Source organism: Balaenoptera acutorostrata, chromosome 21 (assembly GCF_949987535.1).
Source record: "Balaenoptera acutorostrata chromosome 21, mBalAcu1.1, whole genome shotgun sequence".
Taxonomy (NCBI): domain Eukaryota; kingdom Metazoa; phylum Chordata; class Mammalia; order Artiodactyla; family Balaenopteridae; genus Balaenoptera; species Balaenoptera acutorostrata.
Window position 1 is genome coordinate 26,941,914 of NC_080084.1, and position 18,960 is coordinate 26,960,873.

Consider the following 18,960-nt stretch of genomic DNA (forward strand, 5'->3'; position numbering starts at 1 on the left):
TTGTGATAATTCCTCGAGCTGCCAGTTTATATTCTGGCTCTCTTTGGGGTCTTGATTTAAACTGTTTTTTGACGTATTGGTGTTTATATCATCATGAATACAGGAATACTGATAATTGTCCCTATTTTTGAGGGCCCACAAGGAGCCCTACAATCTGCTAGGCACTTCATCTATGTCATCGCATCAAAGCCTCAGAAAAAAAAAAACCCTCAAGTAATCACCACGACTCACTTTACAGATGAAGAAACTGAGGTGCAGAGAGAGAATGAGTAACTTGTTCATGGTCACACAGGCAGCGAGCAAAACTGGGATCCCAAACCAGTTTGTTCGAATTGTAAAATTCACATGTGTTCTACTAAACCCTGCTTGGAAGACACTTCTAAAATCAGGACTGGTATCTTGAGGTGTCCTTATCTTTCCCCGGGACCTTTTCTACCTAGAGGCTGTCACAGGCCAAGAGTAGCTGAGTACTCTCCTTCCCCCTCACCTTCTCGGGTACCTATGAACTTCACAGCCAGGCCAACTTCACCTTTGCATCAAACACACCAGAAATGGTCTAGTCGGGTGCACCGGCAGACAGTGGGCAGGAGGGGCACTGTTTGCCCCAGAGCAGCAGGGTGAGGCCCTGCCAAGGTGACAGGATGACCCACTTCCATGGGGGGGGGGTTCTCTGGACTCCCCAGGAGTGGGGGGCAGCTTCTTCTCTCATCCGGGAGCTCAGGTCTACTCCTGAACTTGAAATCTGACCAAGTTCTGGTGTTTCTCCTCATGGCACTTAGAACTTCTTTGGAAGAAACGGTGCTTCTAGTTAGGAGAGATCTGGGGAAATTGGCGGCCTGGGGAGAAAATACGCTTTGGTCGTTTTTTCCCCCAAACAACGACTCGCATCATTGGATTCGTGTTCCGTAACAACGGAGAAGGATCTGTTTCTCCAACTAGTGGGTCACCTTGGAGTGATTAGCGTGGCTGCCAAAATATAATCCCTCGGCAAATGACTAATGGTAGCACAGACAAGTCTCTACAGGAAGAAGCCTGGCAGGTGAGCCCTGCGGGAAAGGCCCTCACTTACATCTGAGGAAACTCAGATGGAAATGAAATTGTTTACTTTTCCTTCCATGTGTCTGACAGATCCCCCAGTTTCTATGGGGCTTATTATAAAGGTGTCAGACCCTATCAGAAATTTGATGGCAGCCACACATTATCAAATAAGTAAAAAGAACACTCTTTTGTCCTACCTTTGAAGTTTTCTTAAGTTACTCTGAAAAGCATCCCCCTCTGCCAAGTTTCCTGTTTCCTGCATAATGAGATACGTTCTAATTAGCATATCACAAATATTCCTGATCTTCTTTACAAGTCCGGATACATTTTTAAATGTTTCTTTTAAAGTACATCAGGATTTTTCACACTCTGTAAAGAGGCAGGAGAATTAAAGCAATGTGTCAGCTCAATTCTCCATTTCTTTTTTTTTTTTCCTTTCCTTTTTTTTTTTTAAGTAAGATGGAGGCATTGGGCAAAGGAAAGGTCATAGGACTTGGAAGCCAGAAATCCTGGATTCTGATTTTGGCTGAGCTGCTGATTAGCTGCATCATATTGGGCAAATTGCTTCACCTACGACGGCCTCAATTTCCTTTTCTGTAAAATGAAGAGGTTGGACCAAATGGAAAATCCCTCACAATTTAAAACACTGTGATTCTATTTGTGAAGCTTGAATAATTCCTTGTCTCCTTATTCAAAAGCTGGAGTGAGTTATTTTCTTTGAGTTAAAAATTCACAGTGAACTAAATACAAAATGGGTACAGACATCAGCAAAAAGGGATGTGATTTTAAAAACACAGGTATCTAATTGTAGAATTATGTGTTACCTTTGAACAGCAAAAAGGGTTTTCGCTTCTTCCCCAAAGAGGTATAGTTATAGTTTTGCCTAGCTTTAATGTGTTGACAAATGTGTAAACACACACACACACACTCTAAACTGCCTTTATATGAGTGAATAAAACTGACATGAACTAATCCTAATAAAAGAAATATTGAGGCGAAGAAAAGGAAGTCTTAGACATCATAAAGGCTTTCTAGTCTCTTGCTAGCCTAGAAAAAAACAAATCCAGTCAGTTCAATAAAATAAGCTGGATTGCCCAGTAACATCTGGGTTTCCAGATTTGACTTATAATATCAAAATCATAAAAACACAGAACTTGATCTTGGTTTCTATCATGACTTCCTGGGGAGCAAGGGCCAGGCTGCTTCTCTGTGCTTCACCATTTAATTGGCCTGATGAAGACTGTCTGGGTGGATTGAGAGCTCCCTGCAGAGGCCCTTCCCCGCCTGGACCTGCCACCTCTTTTTCACCACGGCCATACCCACACCCGTACTCCGGCTCCCCACCTTCCTTCCAAGGGCTGCCCATGGCGCCCCATTTTGCAGACTTCTCTCCCCCATCCTCTTTGATCACCAGCTTAACTTGGTAAGTTCCTGGCGCACTTCAAGACTAGCTCTGGGGCTTCCCTGGTGGTGCAGTGGTTGAGAGTCCGCCTGCCAATGCAGGGGACACGGGTTCGAGCTCTGGTCTGGGAGGATCCCACATGCCGCGGAGCAACTGGGCCCGTGAGCCACAATTACTGAGCCTGCGCGTCTGGAGCCTGTGCTCCACAACAAGAGAGGCCGCGATAGTGAGAGGCCCGCGCACCGCGATGAAGAGCGGCCCCCGCTCGCCGCAACTGGAGAAAGCCCTCGCACAGAAACGAAGACCCAACACAGCCAAAAAATAAATAAATAAATAAATAAAATTAAAAAAAAAAGACTAGCTCTGAAGTCACCCCATCAGAGCCCTTTGCCGCCGTGGTACCATGGTCCTGCCCTATTGCATCCGTGTGTTGACACAGCTGTCTCCCACTCTCACTGCACAGGAGCTGGGGCCCGGAGGGGCCTTGGTCACATCGGTAGCCCCAGGACACTGGACAGCAGTGAAGGAAAAGAGAGAATGGACGGGGGGAGAAGCAAGGTGCTGAGCGAGTGCTGGGGACATGCCAATGACCGTCCCTCCATCATTCTGGAGGTCCCTCCGTCCTGCAAGATGTACCATATAAGGGGTTCTTGTATGATAACCACCAAAATGTGGTTTAATCTTATTCCTGATGAGGGAAGGAATACTGAAGACGAAGAAAGTCAGAAAAACCGCCCTATATAAAGAGGAAGGTGTGTGTGTGTGTGTGTTTGTGTATGTGTGTGCAGGCAATAGGAAGCCACTGATGGTTTTCTGCACGGAAGAATAGCAAGACTGAAAAATGTTTTAAGAAGATGACCTAGCAGTGGTGTACCAGTGATTGAAATGGTGTACAGATTAAAGTACAAATTATTTCAGCCATGAAAAATTATTACAAATAATTATATTTACAGACGTCGGAGAACGAACATATATAAATACCAAAAAAAAGTAGGCTCCAAAACAAAACAGAGAATAGAATCACAGTTTGTAAGATATTTTTCACAGTTTTACATACGAGAATATTTTGATATGTGGATACCGTGGAGAAAAGTTTAGGAGGTTAAATATCAGAGCTTTAATAGGAATGTTATCTGAGTGGTGAAACGTGACTTTTCCTTCTTTCTTTCCTTCGTTCTCTTTGTTTTTCTGTATTTTCTAAAATGTTTCCACCATGAACATGAACTACTTGGGTAATTTTGGTAAACCTCCTCTGAATCAGTAAATGGCCCATTTATAAATATGAAAGAGGGCAGAAAGGCAGTGGTGAGGATTTGGCCGCTGGCAGCGGCAGTGGGAATAGAAAGTAGGGAGCAGAATTGAGAGCGATTACGGAGGAGTTGCTGACAGAAGCGGGTGAGAGACTGGGTGAGGAACTGAAGGGCAATCAGAAATCTGTGTGATGCCCAGGTTTCCAGCCTAAGTAGGTGGGGGACGAGCTGGTCCCCTTGCCAGAAACAGAACAGTATGGGGGGCACATAACTTGGAGGAAAAGATCCTTTCCTCTTAGACACGGTGTGTTTGAGGTGGCGACAGGTCACCCAGGAGAGCCTGCAGTTCAAGAGAGAGGTTAGGGCTCCGGGTCAGGTCAGGTGCCCCCAGGGGTTCTCGTAGGACCAGTATGCCTCCCCACGGGCTGGCTTCCCGACTGTACTGACGTGAGCTAGGTACCTGTCTCTCCTCCTCCCTGGACCACAGGCTCCAGGAGGCGGGCACCCACCTGTCGTGTCACCGTGCCGCCCTCAATGCCTAGACGCACGCCTGGTGCCGAGGCACTTAATACATGTTGGAGAAGTGGATGAGCGAGTCCTCTACAGTGACAGCTCAAGGAGGTGAGTGGACAAATCCGACGGCGAAAACAGGGAGACAGGCGGGCCTGAAACTTGGGAAATTCTCACCTAAGTGTGGGCGGGAGCAGTTCTGCCAGTCAAACGGATGCAGAATGGATGCCAAACAGAAACAAAGCGGCTTTCCAGAGAGCAAGATGAGCAAAAGAGAAAAGGAGACCAACAACAACCGCCGTGTCTGAGAGCCAGAGAAGCAGGGCTGGAAAAAAGTTCATCCATCCCAAGGTTACTGGTGATTCGGGGGAGGATAATTTCACAAAGACAAAAGAACAAACGAAAGCACCACAGTCTTTTAGGTAGTGTGGTGCAGAGGTAAAAGAACAGAGCTCAAGGAGCAGCTGAGTCAGGGCAGGACTTCAGACTCACAGAGGCGGGATCCTGACATGTTAGTACTCGGGAAGCAAAGGGTCCAGGCTGCAGCGGGAGCTGGCTGGGCTGGGACGACCTCGCAGGAGGCAGGAGGATGACCGCTGAGACGGACGAGGAAGGCTGGCTGCGGCTCTGTCCTCTGAACCCCTGCAGCACTCGGGCCAGCACCACACAGCTTGGCTCTGATTATACACTCATATTATTCACTGCTGTTCGTGTGCCTTCTCTCCCCATTTAGATGGCACGGACCAAACCTTCAGGACTTTCCATAGCAAATTCTCCATGAGAGTTGGTAGTCGACGGCTTAAATCCCGTAGGATAAGTGCCAAAGAGAATAGAGCTACCGACATGACATGAATACATATGCGGTAACTTTTCAACAGACACCACTGCAAAAAAAACTATTTTTAAAGTAGCAACGTGACACCTTCCTCCCCTTTTTCCCTAAGAGCAAAACACCCCCATTATCTTAGGCAAGGGCGTTACCATGCCCCAGGGTCCTTGCCAGCTACTTGCAAGATGACATTTTTATGATTCTGGACCACCCTGCCATTCGCTGCGAGTCAGCCGGGGACAAGTGGCTGAGAGTCACGGCGGCTTCCAGGGAGGCAGATCCCTGGGTGGCCCCTTGGTTTGGTTGGAGACGGATCTCCTAGGGCTGGCCTGCTTGGGTCCCAGGGTGCACACCTAGCACGTTTCCGTGAGAGGTACAACCCTGCAGCAAGACTCCACGCAAACCAATCAGGGAGCCCCCAGCCAGGCCAGGAATGAAACTCTAGACGGGAAGCTGACTCAGAACAGACCTGCCAAGGCAGCTGCCAGCTTCGGCGAGGCTTGCCCTGCTCCTGACCCACATTGGAGCAGCTGGGACCCGAGCGGTCCCAGAATTTGCGTGATGAACTCAAGATTCCTATCGAGCTGGCATCACTAAGCAGCTAAAATGCCAACTGTCACTTCAAAAAGAAGGCAGGACGGGGACTTCCCTGGTGGTCCAGTGGTTAAGAATACACCTTCCAATGCAAGGAACGCAGGTTCGATGCCTGGTCGGGGAACTAAGATCCCACATGCCACCGGGCAACTAAGCCCACACGCCACATGGAAGAGCCCGCATGCCGCAACTAATTCCTGACGCAGCCAAATAAATAAATAAATAAATATTAAAAAAAAAAAAGAAGAAGCCAGGATGGACGAGAAGGGCTCGCACACACTCGCGCACCTCCAGACAAATCATTAACATTCCTCAACCCGTCATTCCAACTATATCTTCTGCTGAATATGACCTTGCTGCTCACAAGTATTTTGCAAGAGGGGAAATCAACTATGCCAATTTAGCACTTCTTCTCTTAAGCTTTAAGATGCTTACACAGACATTTAAAAACATGTTAGAAACATATTCATAAACTTCACTGAAGATTTTCGCACACTGAGATATTTTAAAAAGTTTGCTAAACATGCCTATTAGTTTTTCTTCAAGAATAAGCTTGGATTTCTAAGCTACTCTTGCTGTAAGTTACACCTTCCAGCAAGAAAAAATGAACATGTGGAAATTATATGACTGTTTTTAGAACACTGGGGTCCATTTAGTATATTGAAGCAATAATCTATCAAATAGGACCCAAGAGTCCAGAAAGCTTCATGAGCCCTTTCACATATGTTAAATTACTCCCCTGAGACTGGTCTATGAACTAAGAATCTGCATCATTAATTAAAGAAATGGATTGGGCTGTCCTAACACGAAAGCACACCCTGCAGTAAGAGAGACTCATATACACACCTTAATTACAAAATGAACATTGGGAAGAGTAGTTTTCAGAATTAAGCACAATGTGTGTGATTCAACGTACTTGCTAACCTAGGGTTCAACAGGTGTGGGACCCTTCCCTCATTTTAATTTGGCCAAACACTTCATATTAAATTATGCTGAGAATTTAAGTTGACTGAAGAAAAACATTGCAGAGAAGAATGTCTTGCTAAACATTAAGATTTACAGGCTTGCAAGGAAAGAACAAATCTATCCATGGAACATTTCATATCCAGAAGACTAGTCTAAGAGCTAAGATTTTAATGCTGCCAAACTAGCCAAGAGCTGCCAAGTATTATACGAAATTCGTATGCACATTAAAAAAAATATTCCCTGTTTATAAACAATCTTTCATATGTGTTGGATAGAAAAGCACTAAGTGACAATTAATTGGCTGACTTCTGCAATCTGTCATTAATTGCTATTTCCAAGTTAAAACCATCCCATTAAATTTTATTCTCAGAGCTTTATATCAAACCCATTTATAAGAAAGTTTCTATTTCTCAATGAGATGTCAAATAGTTTACCTAATGGTCCCATTGCCATAGGATTTAACTCTTTTATGTAAACATTTTAGATACGCTGGCCTCTCTTATTCACTACTTGTTATTTTAAAATATACATTCTCTTTTTATAGAAAAAGAATAAGCTCATCTCCCCTCTTCCCACTCCCATCCCCAGCCCCCCTCAGTGAATCTAGCTTTTCAAGGGCTAGCGTTTACAAGTTGAGGTCTAAGATCTCTGAACAAACATCAGCCCTGATTAAAGCACACACAGTCTAAAAGTTTTGTGTTTTATGCTTAGTCTCTATACAAGTCTCAACTGTAGGGAAGGTAGCTGTTGGCTCAAATTATAATGTCAGTCAACATGAGGCAGAAAATTAATCTAAAGATGTTTAATGCAGGCTCATCTGAAAGTACCTTCTTTTGGATAAAAAACAGAAAAATACTAGCTAAGTGATATGTGACAGTGATGAACCAATCATTTATCCAAACACTGAAATGTGTCCCATGATGATCTTTCCACAAGTTTCTGGAAAGAACACGAAAACACACTGTATAAGAACAATCTGAAATTGGAGAGCAATTTACAAATAACGCTACATTTACAGAGAAACCATGAAAGTACGAAGGCCTGGTATAATAAAGGTTTATAACAATGGTAGCTCCCACAAGAAACACACAAATAACTCCTCCTGATGTTCCAGATTTTCCACAAATGAATTATTAGGACACGGTCACCAGACAAAAAAAAAATTGTCAGATTTTATGAAGCATTGTACTTAAAATTCAGACCAATTTCTGAGTTCCTTCCCTGTAACAACATACCCCAGAGTTCAATATACTTACTCTCCGGTCTGGGTCCTGGCTTTCTGGTTTTGCACGGGGTCTGGAAAATGTACAGATGGTAATAATCTGTGGCTTTACTTCAAATCCTGACGACTGCTTTTATTCTCCTGATTTCCTTTGGTGCCAAAGATGTCGTTCTGGTCCAGAGTTCCCGCATGTTAAGTGAAACTGCTGTCAACATTTTATTACATTCAGCACTTCAGGTTTCCTGAGAGCTAGCTCCAGCAGTAAAGATTGCCATGCTCTGTATATTTTTCAATCCTCTTTTTCTTTTTTTACCTCCATGGAAGGGTGCTGGTCTCTCCTTAAACAGCACAGAGACTTCAAGCTGTACGTTTCCAGATTGCATTAAAATAAATACTAATGCAATTCATTACTAGCTTCAGACATTTCTTTCCTTCCCCGGTCTCTCTGGCAGTGTTAATTTTCCCACACTCTCCTAGAATGGGGAAGGCTTGTCTGGGCAAGTAAGATAACACTTGGGCAGATTAAAAGCCCACACTGAAGTCATTAAGTACCTACAGGGCTGGGCCCTGAATCCACTCAGCATGGTCTCCAAACACCATCACCTTGACTTGAAAGGCAACAGGAAAAGCCTAACGACTATGACAATCTCATTTTGGCATTTCCAGGCCCTTGAACCACCTGTATTTTACATAACGAAACAGCACTTCAACTTAGAGGCCAGAACAGGAGGAAATGCCTGACTTTCATTTCATTGCACCTTAAATTATGTGACCTGTGAACAAACTATTGAGGTCTAGAACTCAGGTGACCATAAGTCCTATTTTTTGTGCCGAACAGTTCCGGTGTGTAATTATTCCCAACACTGACTTTTGCTCTCAAAAGTGTCCTGATCTCATCAACACTTGGTTACCTTACCCATAGCTTTGACTTCAGTTCTGGAAAGTTCTTTACATTTGCCGTGTGTGTTTGAAAAACTAGTGGACACCTCTGCCCCCAAAATCACAGGTTCAAATAAAGATTTAGCCATTCTGACTGTTGAGACCATACACCTTTCTCCTATGTATTGCTTGTACTTAGGCACTCTTACACCAACTTATGAAACCATCTATTTTATGATATTGATTTTAATTATTTTTCTTTTTCCTTATTAATATAAATCTTGAAAATCCCACCTCTAACTTAGTACAGAAAAAAGAATCCTTCATGGCTTAAAGGAACACTCCTTCCAAGCTACAGGGTGTGGTCAGAAGGTTGAAGCTATAGAAGTATTTTGATATGGGTGTGATAAGAGTGCATCTCCCTTCCTCCCATTTGCTGCATGATTACAGAATGAAGGAGAAAGCAGCAACACATTCTTCTTTGGCCATTTTTTAAAGAACTATCATTAAAGAATCTTGGGAGTTATCCATAAATAACAATTACTATTAAGGGAAATCATAAAGAATAAACACAAATCCTTGTCTGAGGGATGGGAAAGTTGGTATCCTCTGATTTTTTTTTTAATCCTTGAAGAATTTAAATAAGCCTTTTAGGCATAAGAAAATGTAGATATCTGGGAAAATTGGGTATAACTGAAAAAATTAAGAAAGAAGAATCAACCGGAAATATGAGAGATCTGGAAAAAGAATTCATGGGGAAATCAAATAAATAGGAAACAAAGACAACCATTTGAGGAAATGATTTCTCCTCATGTCATAGAAGCTGAACTCCTTCTCCATGCCCTCTCCTATCCTGTCTCAATTCCATCACTACCTTGATGTGGATGACTCCAGCCTTTATTTCAGATGTACTCTCTCTCCCAAGCCCAGTCTCACATAATCAATTTCTAATGTCCCTACCTCAAGGGGTTTTAGCATCAAAAATGATTGCTGCTTTGACATTCCATATTTTTGATAAAGCCAGCCACCAAGGCTCAAACGCCAACGTGTCTTCCTCTTGCCAAGTCCCATAAGTGCTATCTCCAAAATACTTCTTGTATCTATCCTCTATGAAGCTACATCTTTTCTTCTCCCTCCCCAAGTGGGACCACTTGATCCCTGTCTGCAGTAGCCTCAGCCAAATCTTCAATTCCCACCCCAATCGCACCCTGAGATGTGAGACCTTGCATTTAACCCGAGCCAGCTCCACCCTGGGGTCTTACATCAGGTAGCGCTGGTTGCCAGTCCCTCTCTAAAGTCCCAGCTTTAATCAAAGGGCTCCTAGTTCCCTAACCCCAGCCTGCCTCCACTCCCTCAAATAACAGGGCTTCACCCCTAAGCTTTGCTCCCAAGCTCTCGTCCTGGTAAGTGCCCAGTAAGTCTGGCTCCTCCTGAGTTTGGGACTCTTGCCAGTTTCCCAAGTTGGCCCCGAAAAACCCTTCCCCAATCTCCAGTTCAATGCTGGAATCTGCTAGCCCCGGCACACTGTGTTTATACCCAGAGTTGACTGGTTGTCTAAGGGCCCGGAGATTGCCACACCTGCCAGAAACTGCTTGCCAGCTCTAAATGTAACGTAAACTCCCACCAGGCGAAAACCAGAGCCAGAAACAAGGCACTCAACAGAATTCTATTTGCTCCATCTGGGCCCTGACGCGGGCTCCGGGCCCCTGTTCCAGCTTTGGAAATGCCACGGGCTTCGGCTTTCTTCGGCTGAGTCGACCCTTCTGGTTTCACCCCCATTAAATAACTATTTGGACATTTTGTTTTCCTGATCTTCATTTCTAGCCCCCTTGCTCCCCCAGTAAAGATGACAGCTTGCTCCAGTATGGACCTTCCAAGCAGCCACCTCCCACCATTATCTGCCACCCCTCCTAGTTTCTGCCCATGGCCACCACTGTCCATTGCCTACCTGACAGCTACCCTCCCTCTTTCTTCCTGGCTTACAGAACCCTGATCCTTTGAGCTCTTGAAGCACAGGCCCTTCCTCAGCCCTAAGGAAAGAATCATACCTTGTCATGGCAATTTGGCCAGTGACTGAAAGGAATATGCATGTGACCTATTCATGGCTAATTAAACATAAGACATCTTCTGAGGACAGCTTTCTGTCCCAACTTAAAACCAACCAACCAAACAAACAAACAAAAACACCAGGAAAAGGGCTCGTGCCAATTCTCTGCCTTGAATGCACAGGAGATATCTGGAGCTGCAGTAGCCATCTTGAGATCAAAAGGCAACAACAGAGGATGTGCAAGCCAATATTCTAATGACAGTGAAGAGAAAGACCAAGAGGGCCTGTGTTCTTGACAGCATCATTGGGTTACTTCCCTAGCCCTTGCCTATCCATCCCAGGTTTCTCGTTATGTGATTCAAATAAATTCCTATCTGTTTGACCCAGTATTAGCCAAGTTTCTATTACAGGCAACCAAACTCTGTTCCTCTAATAGAACAGACACATGGACTGCATAACTTTCTAGGAAGACTGTGCTGTGTTTGGTGCCTGAGGTTGGGTTGGTCAATATCCCCCCAGTTTCCTTTTCCCTTCTCCTCATTCAATCTTTCTCCTCTCCAATTTGCTCTATACCAAAGGTATTGGCACTTAGCTCACACACATGTTTTGTTTTATATATATAATATTTTTAAAGTACATGAGTGACAACAGTGAAAACAGTGGAGGAGGGAATTCCATGGGCCAGTTCCTCCACAAAACAGCTAATAAAAACTGTCAGAATCAACTTTATCTGCTCTAAAGCTTTACAGCAACCAGGGGAACACATAATCAAGAAAAAAGTGGCTAAATATCAGTAAGAGGGATTTGTGGCATTTTAACTTCCCTAGCCCCATGCCCCCTTACCCAGCTCAATGGTGGTTTTGAAGACACAACCCACTTCCCTGGTGTGGGTTACTGGTGCTGGAAGGATCAGAGCAGACGTTGTTTTCAAATAATTATGGTTATGTTTGACCTGCCTGGTGACTCCCTGAAGGACAGATGCAAAGGTCTTACGTTGATTTCATCTAATTCAGAACTCCCCCTGAGTGAAGAGGTGAGTACCCAAGAGGCATTTGTCAAAAATGTTTAAAGGCAAATGAATTATCTGCTGTCACTTGGGGCAAAGGATACTGTTTGGGACAAACAACAGACGTACCAAAAAGCCTGGTAAGAGTGAGATACTTTGGGAAATAAAAATTTTGAAAGCTCCTACATGTTCCTGGAAATCTAAAAGTTCATATGCATGGTATATCCGCAGAAAAGATCAGAGAAGGTCCTAATGTTGCATTTCAAACTGACTTTCAGGCTCTGTGCAAGCAGGAAGTGAAGACTAGGGCAGAGTTGTAAACGGCATGGCTGAGTATTGAAGGCATGCTCCAAACACACACAGCCTACTAGCTATTAGCTATTTAATTTTTTCTTTTTTCTCTCTCTCCCCTCTTCTTCCTCCTCCTCCTCCCCCTCCCCCTCCTTTTTTCTTTTCTTTTCTTTTCCTTTCTTTCTTTCTTTTTTTTTTTTTTTTTGGTTTGAGAAGTTTAAGGAAATCTCTGTCAAAATTGCTAACTGAACACTCCACTAACCAAAGACATCAATGGCTTTATATGACAAAGAATATAGGCTTCACAAAATTGTTTCAGAAAAATCACTAAACAAAGATCAGCAACTACAAAAATCAAGAGTAACAAGGCCTGAGAAGGAGGGGGAATCTGATTTCCAGTGTAGCCACAATACAGTATTCAAAACATCCAGTCTTCAACCAAAGCAAGATTACAAGGCGTGTGAAGACACAAGAAAGTACGGCCACATATGGGGGAAAAAAGAAAATAATAGAAATGGTTTCTGAAGAAGCCCAAACATTAAACTTAATATTAAGCCCAATATTAAACTAGACAGACTTTAAATCTATCATTTTAAATATGCTCAAAAAGCTAAAGGAAACCGTATGCACAGAACCAAAGGAAACCATAAAAATCATGTCTCACCAAACAGAGAATATCAATAAACAGATATTTTGTAAAATGAAACCGAATAGAAATTCTGGAGTTGAGAAGTACAATAATTGAACTGAAGAGTTCAACATCAGATTTGAGCAGAGAGAAGAATCAGGGAACTTGAAGATACATTAATTGAGATTACCCAGTCTTAGCAGACTAAAAATAAGAATACAAAAAAAAAAAATGAACATAACCTAAGAGATCCATGGGATATCATCAAGAATACCAACATACACATAACGGGAGTCCCCAAAAGAGAGGAGAGGAAAAAGGCAGAAAGAACACATGAAGAAATAATGACCAAAACATTTAATCTGTATATCCAAGAACCTCAACAAACTCCAAGTACGATAAATTCAAAGAGATCCATGTTGAGACACATTGTAATCAAAGTACTGAAAAATGAAGAGAGAATCCCCAAAATAGCAAGAAATAAGAGACTTGTCACATACATGGGAGTCACCATAAGCTTAACAGTTGATTTCTTGTCAGGAATCATGGAGGGCAGGCAATGTGATGACATTCTAAATGCTTAAAAAAAAACTATCAACTAAGAATTCTATATTCAGCAAAACTATCCTTCAAAAATGAAAGAGAAATTAAGACACTCCCCTATTTAAAAAACTGGGAGAGTCTGTCCCTAGTAGGGCAGGGACTGCCCTGCAAGAAATGCTACAAGGAGCTCTTCATGTGGAAATGAAAGGACACCAGCAATAGCTTGATACACAAGAAGAAATTAAAACACTAGCAAAGGTAACTACATAGGTAAATATAAAAGACAATATTCATGTATATTTACTTATTTCCTTTTTTATGTGATTTAAAAGGCAACTATATAAAACAATAATTACCAATCTATGTCAATGGTATCAAAATGTAATTTGGGACAACAAAGCATATATGCACAAGAGAACAGTAAACAGTGAGAGGCTGCACTCCTAAAGCACTGAACAGCCACAACCCCCTAGAAAAGACAGCCTCCCTGCCACATCCTCTCCACTTTGCTAGTTACCTGCTTGGTCTTTACAGGCATTTGACTTTGCAACTCCTCTGTTTAAAAGTGCTTCCCGATTAATCATGCTTCTGCTTAGAAACCCCAAACGGTTGTTGATTTCCTAGCAAATAAAATTCAATCCACTTGGTCTGGCATCAAAGACCTGGAATGTGTCTCTTTTCCATCTTTTTGGCCTCATTTCTAAGAATTCTGTGTGGCACATTCAACAATCCAGAAAAATTGAACTGTTGACTCTTCCTATTTCCAATCTCCCTAAACCCATTCCCTACCCGGTTTAAGCTTTACTGAAGCTTTTCCAGGACTGGATGGAATGACCTTCCCCAGCTTTGTAGGTGTAAAGTCCATCCAGCCAAATTCCAGTAATATTCCTTTGTCCATTCTCCCTCCCGGAAGACATCTCTCCCTCTTCTGGACTCCTGTATCACTTTTGCTGTACTTCTCTGTAAGTATTATTTTCTATTCTGTATTTAGCTGTGGTGGACATTTCTTATTGTCCCTTTTAGATTGTCAGAGAGTCATCCCTGTTTCTTATATACTGTAAGAACAGTATCCAGTTTCTTTGCACCATTATTCACTAAATTGTCTTTAAATTTTAAATTTAAGAAATGTGAAAATAACTGACAAATCATGTTCTGTATTTTTGAATTTGGAACAGAAAAATTCCTCAGCACCAAGTTTGGAAACAAGCAAGAATTCGTGGGTTTGAAAGTGAAACTCCAAACAAAATGCTGGGTAATTAATCTTTTCTCTTTTTTTAATATTGGTGCTTTTCTATTTAAGGAAAATATTATAATTTTAAAAAAACCCTCTCTAAGCAGCATTTACTTCTTAAAAATAAGAGAGGAGCATGTGTGCTGATTATTTTTAACACGTTTGCTTTGTTTGATTTTCAGGTAGGCAATCCTCACAAAACACTCCCTAATCTCTTCCTTCTCATTTGCGTCTCGGCTTCCGCTCCCTTACAATCCACAAGAAATCAGAAAAAGTAAGAATATTTTAGCCACTGGACCACAGCATTATTACCCTGCAATATTTCTTTGTGTCACTTAATGTTCAGTGGTTTCAGATACCTCTTTACTCTAATAGCTAAACATAAAAGAAATGGCTAAAGTGTTTACAGATACATTTTTTTTTTTAATCTGAAAGCTACCCAAGACCTTCTTAGTCTATGGATTACACACTTTTACATCATTGATATTTATACACTTTGTCCATTTAACTTGACTTTGGCTATTGGCTGTCAAATTCTATTTAGTCTCCATATGAAATGAGATATTTAAAACTATCTGTTAATAATTCTGAAAGAATTCTCCTGAAATATTAAGGCAGAGAAAAAGTTCTATAATGCTATTAAATAGTGGACATGTGTATGAATATGATGAGCTAGAATTCACTTTTATATACACTTCTTTCTTAAAATCTTTACCTTCCCCCAATTTTATGTACTTGAAAATCCACTGATACTTCAGCCAAATGAATTGCTTACACTTTTTTAGTAGTTATTTCATCCTGTCAGTGAGAATGTGGAAGCAGTTTGGAATTACTACATGAGAATATAAGCTCCATGAGGGCAAGAACTTCCACAATTCTGTTCACTGACTGTTTCTCTTCATCACCATATAGTACCTGGTACACAGCTGGCTCTCAATAAATGTTTGTCCCACATTTGTTGAATTTGTAGAACTAAATCACAAAAAGATTGAATTCAGTAGTCAAAGAATTGCAAATATTCTTTGCAATTAACAATTTTGCTGTCAAAAACAACAAAGTTATTTTTCATGATTACTTTCTAAAGTTCAGTCTCTTGAACTCTGAGGTTCTATTATAGAACCAGATAGAGCATCATTTAATCAGTGTGGGACAGCTCACCTTGCTGACACACAGGGTTGTTGCAAAGCAGACCTGCTTTAGGTAGTAGGATCCATTTAGTAAGCTGTCATTTAACTACACTTAACGACAACCTATTCACCTGTGGGAGCAGCTGCCTCTCCGTGAGGTGAACAAATAGCTCTCTTTGCCTTGGAAGAAATAGACTCAGTACATTTGAGCCTTTTAACAGCCTCCCTATTTATAATTAGGAGTACTCTCAGTACTCACGCCGTCACTTGTGTCATTAGATTCTATAAATATAAATGCATCTCTAGTGCTTCTTTCTTTTTGGTCTCTGCACTCTTCCTTTGCAACTTCCATATCGAACAGTCCTAAGACGTCTGTTCAGAGTCCTATGTCTTCAAATGGCTCACAGAAATGGTATCACCTGGCATTGTAGATTCTCCACCCATGACCCCAGTGGTCCACAAATATAACTCCCCTTCCTTAGGTATTTTCTAGGGGTGATCTGGCTATCTAAAGGGAAATAGATGATGTCTCTTTGTTTGGAGTAAAATTTAAACAAAAGGCATGAGGAAATCTAATGTAATGTTGGGAGAGGAAGAACTCTCTTCCTGGAGACCCTCTACCCGTTCGCACTGGCTGTTCCAGGCGTGTCCCCCTTGGTCCTCACTAACCCCCTGCCCGTGCACGTGCTCCCATGACCATTCAGACCGCAGGCTCGTTTTCCTCAAGCATCTCTCCCAGGCTGGAAGGCCCTCTAACTACCCTCACCTTCCCACCCTGGGGTATATACACCATTCACATCCAATCTCAGGTCTAGGCTTGACCCTAGCTGCTCCAGACACCCTAATCTTTTCCCTCTCTGAGCTCCCTTAACAGTGGCAGCAAAATGCCCCTGGGTGGGAGTGGTGAGTGCTTATTTCAGCGTCAACCAAAACATTCCCTTGCTTGTTTGTTTTACATATAAGGCTCCAGGTAAGTGTTAGCTGAAGAAAGAATTCTGACACTAAGAAAATAAAATAAAAATAAAATCCAGAAACCATTGGTTTGCAGTGCTAATTTTGTAAACAATTGGTTACTGGATTATTTAAGGTTTAGTCCTATCTTGCAAACCAAATCAAGAGGCTTTTGAAGGGCACAATGTATCTTATTTTTTGTAGGTATCACCCTTGGTATGTAGTATAATGCTATGTAACATGGTAAGTGTTCTAGAAAATATAGCTGAGTAAATGAATTTTAATGTTAAAATTAGAATATATCATAGAGACACCCCTCCTCTAGAGATGAACTTTATGGGGTACCAGGAATCTCTATATCTCAGTGTGGTTGGTTGTTATAGGGGTATGTATCTATGTGTATATATAAATATATATATATTTTATATATACAATATCATTGAACTGTACACTTAAAGTTAGTGCACTTTTTATGTGCTTTACTGTATTAGGTTAGCCCTCAATTTTTACATAAATACACACAATTAAAAAGTAAGAAAAAATGCATTTGCTCAACAAGCATGAATTGAGTCCCTATTATATTCCTGGCTCTGGGCAAGGTACTGCGTTCCACATTCATTCACCAGTGACTGTACACTATGAGATAACATGGTCTTTACCCTCACAGAGTTTAAAGTCATGTGAGGAGGATAAACAATTAAGTAAGCAATTGTAGTCAAGAAGGATAAACATGCACTAAACCTGTACAGTCATGCCAGCATCTAATTTTATGATGTGTAGACATTTAAATGCAAGTTTTCACAATGTAAACGGAGAAGCCCAGATTCAGGTACAGACAGTCACTCAGTTCCCTGCCCACCTGGTGACTCCATCTGGATCCAGCACAAAAGCAGCATCCCTTCAGAAGCACAAGGATGGACTCAGCTGCCCAGGGTCCCTTGGTCCCTCACTCCTGGCTCACCAGCCAGTTCTGGGGCCTTTGGGCCTCCTTTGTCCTTAAGGGCCCCTTTCTCCTGGTGCCCCCTGAAACAGGAGGATGCGAAGGAGGGGGAAAGCGAATTACCTTTCACTGAACACCAACTCTGTGCCAGTTACCGCACTAAACAACGTGTCAATTCTTCCCACAAACCCTCAGACTTTTGTCCGACTCTGTCACCCTCATTTCATGTATAAGGAAAGTGAAGGTGACAGACGATAAATAGCCGTGAGTGACAAGGCTGAGACTGAAATCCAGGTCTGGGGACCAGGACTGGGGCTGCCCCAAGAGTTTCTCCTTCCAGATGTTCAAGCAACTCTCAACTCTCTGTCAACCCTTTTTACGGACCCAGAACATCTAGGAGAATGGAAGGCTGCACACAGCCCTGCTGCGCAGCTCATGAAAATCAGGGAGACCAGCATGTCCCTCTGTCTTTCCCCACAACGACGCGAGCTTCAGGAACCAGCTGGCCATCCCAAGGTTCAGGCACCTCCATTCCAAGCCTTGATGAGATAAACACACTCAACCCGAAGGAAGCAGTTCTACAGATGCAATTCCCAAACTCCAAACACTGTAAGAAGTCCTAGCCTAGTAAAATCATTCTTCTATTTCCTAAATGGGAAGATATCCTTGAGATACGAGTCCTGAGAGAACTGGATACTTATCCTGAATATTTGCTATCATTAGAAAATGACTTCTTCATGTCTTGCTTTTTTAAAAATTGTGTTTCTATCAGCCATGTTGTGTTTTGTTTTGTTTTTTTTTCTCTTGAACATAAGTTTCTGCTTCAAACAGCATTTCAAAAAAGCAAAATTTAAATTTTAAAATGCTTTATTTTAGACAAATCTGGCCAGTGCAATAAAGAATCAGTTTTAATTTCCTAACCAATTTGTGCTTATCTGTAATGTCCTAGGGGACTGAGCCTTAAATGACTGCAACAGAATGGTGACTTTATCCTAGTAGGAAAAAGGCTTTACCACCCCCTTAATTTCTCCAACACTTAATTTGAGACACAAAATAGCAAGACAATCAAAGATGACAGAGCTGGCAGGACACCTGAAGCTGAAACAGGAAACCCTGTATCCAGCCTCAAAGATAAGGTTTAGACAAGCATTTTTCAACCACCAGGAGGCTGTAGGAAGTAGCATGATGTGACAATTACACAGGACATGAGTTTCAGGCCTAGTTTCAATCTCAGCTCTGTCACTAACTTGTGATGTGCTCTTGGGCAAGTCTGTCCAACTCCCCACACTTCTGGTCTTGATCTCTACAGCCAGCGGGGTCACACCATAACAACACTGGCCAATTGACTTGACAGGGTTGTTATGAATAGCAAATAACATAGCAATTATAACACACACACACACACACACACACACACACACACACATTACACAACTGCATCATTATGGGAATCTAGCACGGTGGCCGGGTAGGAGGAATATATGACAAGTCATAAGATGCAAAATT

General features: G+C 42.2%; 1 protein-coding gene across 6 annotated transcripts in view; it reads right to left on the minus strand.

Moving 5' to 3' along the window:
• STOX2 (storkhead box 2) overlaps positions 1-18,960 on the minus strand; it is a 209,846-nt gene that overhangs the window by 148,721 nt on the left and 42,165 nt on the right. The window contains exons 1-2 of one of the 6 annotated variants that reach the window (XM_057537196.1): positions 7,846-8,279; positions 1,236-1,294 (exon numbers count right to left, since the gene is read on the minus strand). The exons of 3 other annotated variants lie outside the window; for them this stretch is intronic. The gene's annotated coding sequence lies outside the window, so the exon portion shown is untranslated. Of the gene's footprint in view, positions 1-1,235; positions 1,295-7,845; positions 8,280-18,960 lie in introns of those variants that run through there. 2 more of the 6 variants (XM_057537198.1, XM_057537195.1) reach the window with 2 other exon arrangements.